The sequence below is a fragment of the Bidens hawaiensis genome, unplaced genomic scaffold (assembly GCF_021521415.1).
Source record: "Bidens hawaiensis isolate Kalapana, Puna unplaced genomic scaffold, B.hawaiensis_p1.1 tig00039676_1, whole genome shotgun sequence".
In the NCBI taxonomy this organism is placed as follows: domain Eukaryota; kingdom Viridiplantae; phylum Streptophyta; class Magnoliopsida; order Asterales; family Asteraceae; genus Bidens; species Bidens hawaiensis.
Genome location: NW_027496994.1, coordinates 2,539 through 9,175, shown reverse-complemented (window position 1 = coordinate 9,175; position 6,637 = coordinate 2,539). Strand labels below are relative to the sequence as shown.

At 36.5% G+C, this 6,637-nt stretch overlaps 1 non-coding gene across 1 annotated transcript; it reads right to left on the bottom strand.

Annotated features, from left to right (window-relative positions):
- Positions 1-5,686: 5,686 nt before the first annotated feature.
- LOC143591457 (small nucleolar RNA R71) lies at positions 5,687-5,793 on the bottom strand. Its single transcript, XR_013145681.1, has one exon. It is a non-coding gene; the product is annotated as a small nucleolar RNA R71 (small nucleolar RNA).
- Positions 5,794-6,637: the final 844 nt, after the last annotated feature.

Here is a 6,637-nt window from a genome sequence, read left to right as displayed (position 1 = left end):
ATGTACAATTCTCTCCTTATACTGTGAATGCTCTTATTAGAATACTCGAAGTTGGAAACATGTACAATGCTCTCCTAGCTAGTTGAAATTGTCACTAGTAGTCCGGAAAGGCACTCAAGATGACAAGTATGAGTTCCCGTCCTGGTACAACTCCCTATTAGTTGAAGATTGAAAAGAAAATGACAAAGGGTTGTGTTCTCCTAGTAGGCTTAGTCACTTGTAGTTGAATGCATTGCCTGTACCTTATGAAGTACGAGTACACAAGTGATTGATTCCTTAATGTACTAACTAAGAGAAGTTAAGTTGGGAACTATGCGAAAATAACTTCAAGAAAAGAACAAGTACGCACACTACACTAAAAATAGGCTCCGGCCATACTAAAAAATTGGCCTAACGCAACATTTAATTTACAAAAAAAGTTGCATTAGACCTAATGCAACCTTTTTATTTGATAATTCAAATGTGTTTTCAAATGCAACATTTTAAAAATGTTGCATTTGAAAAAAACAATTGCATTATTTATTAAAAAGGTTGCAATAGGTCTAATGCAACTTCACCCGAGACAACTATTGTTGTAAAATAAAGCTTGCCTTAAACCAATTTTTATGTTTTTTTCTCAAAAATGTCTTGCAACTCTTTTGTTTAAAAGCATGGTTAGAGGTCAAATTTGACATTCCGAAACCTTATAGCCTACCTTTAGCCACACATTTCATATACTCATGTAGCCGTTGTATAATAGTTCAGAACCTTTAGTAACACCTAAAGAAAAATACATGACAATTATTTAATAGTATGAAACCTTTAGCCACACTTTTATAGTACAATAAAACATTTAGTAGCTTTGCTAGGAAAAAGTATGTCCAAATGTGACCAGCTGCCATGGTATTTGACAAAAACACAATCTATAGCCATACTTAAAGAAACAAAAATTGACAATTACTAGCCACGCTCGTAAAGTGTGGTCAAATGTGACCAACTATCATAATATTTGTTTGATATTTTATTCATGTGATAAAAAGCACAACCTTTAGCCACACTTTAAGGAAAAAGTGTGACATTAGTAGCCAAGCTTGATTAATGTGGGCAAATGTGACTAATTGCAACCATGAGTATTTATTTTGTAGTATGGCTAGAAGCTAACATATATGACTACTTATATTAACTTTTGTGACAAAAAATAGTGACTCTTTGGTTGATTCTTAGGTTTTATATGTGTGGCTAAATGTGTGATTGTCACACCCGGCCTCGAGGGCCTAGTCGTGTGACCAATAGTTGGTACCGGTTATGAAATTATATTAGAGTTCCGTTATTTTATCCAAAGTCTTTCGATAAAATATTCTTTTCTAAAATCTCTGTATTTAAATATCCGTCTATATTATAAAACATATTTTTTGAAAAACAAATCTGCATTCTTTTATTATTTGTTGGGATCAAAAATCAAGGAAGATTGGAATCTTCTCAATCTCCTAAAGAAATATGCTAAGTATGAAATGCGAGCAAACTAGGCACTTCAAGCAAGCTTGAAACTTATTTAATCAAGGTATCTTACATCGAGAAAGGTTATCTTCTAGAGTTCTTCTAAGTGTTTAGTTCGAACAAACTACACTTTCTCAAGCAAGGTTGTTCTTCAGTCGAGCAAGATTTGTTTCAGAAGGAAACCTTTAACTTAACCAAGCTTAAACCAAGTAATTTGGTGGATCGAGCAAGGTTTCAATAATGGTGATCTCAAGCACACTTGTAGGAAGTTAAAAGGAATTACACTAAGGACTTCTACGAGCAAGGTTTAACCTCGAGTAAGCTACAGTACCACCAAGACACTTAGTTTGCTAGAATAAGTTAGTAACAAAAGGTTGAAGATATCAAAGAGAACAAGTTTGCTTCTAAGGAAAATATTCTAAGTAAAAGCTTGCTTGGAGAACAGTTCCAGCACAGTTCTGGACAAACGACAAAAGCTTACACAATATTCTAAGGAAAATATTCTAAGTAAAAGCTTACAAGGTCTGTTCGACAAAGACAAAAGCTTACACAAAGACTTGTTTACACTTGTAAGAATTTTGAATACATTCGAATATTAAATATGTTTTTGTAATCATTAGGGTTTCTATAAGGTGTCTAGTGTGTCTTTTTAAGGAAAGTTTAGGTCACATTTATAATATTAGTGAATGACGGCTGATTAGACTTTCTTAGCATACAATATCTTTGTACGGAAAGTAACCACACCTAACATTCCACTTAGAAACCCTAAAGTTATTCCTTTGTATTATTGACTAATATCAATGGAAATCTTTTGAGTTTCTTGTGTGTTTGTCATCTTTGTGTTATTTTAGCAACATCTTTATTACTATTGATTCCGCCTTTAGTATTAATTGGGTGTTTGCATTAGATTATTCGTAACCATCTTGTCAACATTATGTTGTTGGTTACGAGGTTGATAGTGATAAAATCGATTATGACAAATGATATCAGAGCTTCGTTTTTCTCTTGTGAAGACCTACATGTTGCTGTGAATATTGATTGTGATGCTTTTTACTGAATATTATCTTATTTTGAGGATGAAGATGATGACGTCAGCTGAGCACTGTTACATTGAAATGTGACGTTAGCATTTCTGCTCTTTATTCTTCAGATCTACAATCATTTAAGGTTTAAAGTATTTTAATCTCATATTTACATTGTTTATTATTTACTTTGAGTCTAGATCTTGGTCAATCCATCATTTTTCGTCACATTCAAGGATTTTATCCTCAGATATGAGTATTTTCAAAGTCTGTTAAAATTTTAAGTAATTTTCATTTCAATAGTTTCTTAAAAATACCAAAAATATTATCAAACAAATGGATGACCAAGAAGTGTCTACTAACAAGATTCCAATATTGTTAGGCTAAGAAAATTATATCAAATGGAAAATTTTATTGGAGGATGTTGTTTGCTACAATGATACTGAAATGTGGAACTCCATCAAAATATGGTCCTTATGTTCCCACTAATGGTGCAAACAACAACCATGCTGTCAAAAGACAAATGAAGAAAAGGGATGAGAAGGCCCTTTCTATGTTGAAATTGGGTGATATAGCACAAAGTGTACACCTTTTAGTATCAAAGTATCCTCTTATTTTGGTAAAACTCCATGCAAATTTATTATATTTAGTACCTAATTGAGTTTTTATGAAATTGTAGGTCCGGGCGCCTGCCCGAAGAAGAAACGACGAAAAGACGGCGCTTTTCGGACAAAAATCAAGAATCTGCCAAGAGTGCATGACCATGCTAAGAAAGTGCAGGAACTTGCTAAGCTGGTGCATGACTATGCAAAGGAAATGAATGACCATGCTGACCAAACTGCACCATCATGCGCTTTTAGGGCACCACCGTGCACATCTGATACCGTGCCAAAAGTGCATGACTATGCTATAAAAGTGCATGACCATGCTGAGAAACTGCACCATCATGCACTTTATGTGTATGATGGTGCACCATTATTGGAACCCGTGCACATCTACTATTGTGTCAAAAGTGAAACTGCACCAATGCACTTTTTGTGCACCACCGTGCACTTCCGAGGGCACGAGCCTGTGCACTATCTGATGCCGAGAACAAGACATATCAACTTTGAAACTGCACTAGCTAGTGCCAGAAATACACGACTATGCAGTTTATGTGTATGACCGTGCACTATTTTGGAACCTGCAACTCTGAGCCGTCGAAATTGAAAGTTTGACTTTACCCAATTTGGGGCACGACCATGCACTTTGTTCAGAAGCTTGTAAACACTTATTTTCACTTCATTTTGGTGTGTGGAGCCTTGGTGATTCTCTCTCAACTCTTGAAAATTAGTTTATGTGTTCCTTGAGAGTTTGAAGGCTTCCACCATCCTCAAGATCCATCATTTCGTCCTTCAATCCTTGTTTGATCTTAGTTTGCATTCCTTTGTTCTTGAACATGTTTTGTAAGCTTCTTTCTAGTTTGATTGTAGTTGTATTAGGCCTTATGGGCTAATTACTTTTGCTATCTAGACAATGTTGAAACTCTTATTAATGTGATATATTATCTATGCATGATTTTGGTAAAGTGGTTTTCTGTCAAGAATGTGGTTGAATTTATATGTTGATATTGATGGTGTTCATGTTTGTTATAGTTACATAACCTTGTTAGTTTTGCAAATGTTTAGGCATTCATGTTGGAAAACTATGTTCTAGATGTTTGTTTGTAAACTTTGAATGTTCATGTAATCTTTGTTTACATTACTAAGTTAGGAATGACTAGTAAAAGTTAACTTGGTTATATAAGTATTGATGAGTATGAAATCCTACACTTAATATTGGAAAATTGATGAGTGTTGTTATGATTCTTGACTTGGTGATGACTTGCTAGTTAAACTTTCATAAGTTTACATTAATTTCATGAATTTGGCTACTTTAGTGTAACCTTAGGTGGTTAGAATGTTGTTCATGCTAGCTTTCCTTTGATTACGAGACTTTGTTGTTTTGACAAACAAGTTAGTCTATGTTTATCTCTTTATTAAAACCCATCATTATGATTATTTGCTAATATTAGGTTACTTTATTAGAATCTAGTATTTATGTTTAGATTCATGATGTTTTGCCATATCATTGCTATTTTGTCATGTTAGTAGAGTGGATTCTTGTCTAGGTAGTTTGTTGGATTGATTGTTTTTCTTGTATTTTTACTTGCTTTGTTTTTATTGTATTCTAGTTTAATTAGTTAAATATCCAACTCAAAATTTATTTGTTTGGTTGGTCATTGACAAAGATTTAGTACTAGAAAGTTGACGTGTCCATGGATTGATACCCGGTTCTTACCGACGCTTTATTACAAACGATAGGTACACTTGCCTTTCGTGTGTGGTTTAGTTGTAGGTGAAAACCTGTTTTAAAACCCGATTTGTGTGGAACTTTTACTTAACTTTTTACATATATATATATATTCACACACATCAAGTTTTTGGCGCCGTAGCCAGGGACACGGTGATATTTAAAGAGCGATCCGAGTCTTTAATTAGCCTTGTTGATATTTTTGATCTATGTTATTTTATTTCATTTTTATGCATCTTATTTTTTGTTTTAGTTTAGTTTCTAGTTAATTTCCGTGTCTTTGTTCGTTTTCCGTTCCGCGTTCTTCCTGGTGATGAATGTCCGCCACGCCCGGTCCTGAGCTTGTTTCGCCTCTTTCTGAGCCCGAGCGACATCTTCGAGAAGGTTTGAGGAGGAGAGCACGTGAGGTTTCCGAGGTCATTGAAAACAAAGAAGTGGAGGATACCGACACCCCCGAGGTAGAAGAAGAAGAGATGGCGGACCCGAACGATCAAGGTCACATGGACGACTTTGCCACACCATCACTTGAAGGTTATGGCAACAGCGTCACGCAACCCGAGATTGAAGTTACTTTCGAGATCAAATCGAGCATCATTCATATGGTTGAAAATTCTGTTTCTTTTCATGGTCTACAGAACGAGGACCCTCATGCTCGCGTTTCACATTTCCATCGATTATGTGCGACTTTCAAAATTAATAATTGTTATAATGATGCCGTGAGACTTAGAATTTTTTCATTCTCACTTCGCAGGTCGGCTCTGGAGTGGTTAGAGGCACTCCCTTCCGGTTCCATCACCACTTGGAATCAATTAGTTGAGCAGTTTTTTCTTCAATATTTCCCACCCGATAAAACTGCTAAATTTCGAGTAAACATCACTAGTTTTCGTGTCAATGATGACGAGTCACTTCATGCCGCATGGGAGAGGTTCAAGGGCTTGCTGAGAAAATGCCATCATCACGGTTTGAGTCGCGGGCTTCAATTTCGTACATTCTTTGACGCTTTATCCGGGGCACAAAAGCAGGCCGTCGATCAGGTTGCGGGAGGAGATTTCGGTAGGTGTACCCCAAATGAGGCGCTTGATATATTGTAGAAAGTCGCTAAGAAGAGTTTCGCGTATAATCCTCCTCATAGTATTCCTTCCTCTAAGGGTGTTCATCACGTTGATTCAAACACCCTTGTCTACGCCTAGTTAGAAGCTCTTACTAACCGATTTGATCAAATGAAATCCGATCTTTTCAAATCTAGTTCTCGTTGTGGTGTGTGTGATGGAAAACACCAGACCATTCAGTGCCAGCAGGCCATTGTGGTGGAGGATGTTGACTTTATGGGCCGCCAAAAAAATGCATACGGCAACATCTACAACCCGGGATGGACAAACCACCCCAATTTCAGCTGGAAAGATGGTGGTAGCAATCAAAATAAAATGCCACTAGGTTTTGACAGAAAGCCAAATTATCAAAGTTAAACCCAAAATCAATCTTACCAGCAAAAGCCTCAATTTCAATGTTCTAGTAGTGGTAATCAGTCAGGTGGGGGGACTATCGGCTAAGACCGAGACCTCAAACAAATTGGCTGAGAAAAGGAACCTGAAAATTGATGAGACTCTCTAGAGGCACGATCTTCAGTTGAGGAATCAGAAAGCGTCCACGAAAACCATCGAAATCAAGTTGGACAGATTGCTCAACTCCTCTCTGAGAGACAACACGGTAGCCCTCCTAGTAACACCGAAAGGAATCCAAATGCTGAGGCTAAGGCAATTACCCTGAGGAGTGGTCGGACTACCATTCCTGTTAATGCATCGGCTTCC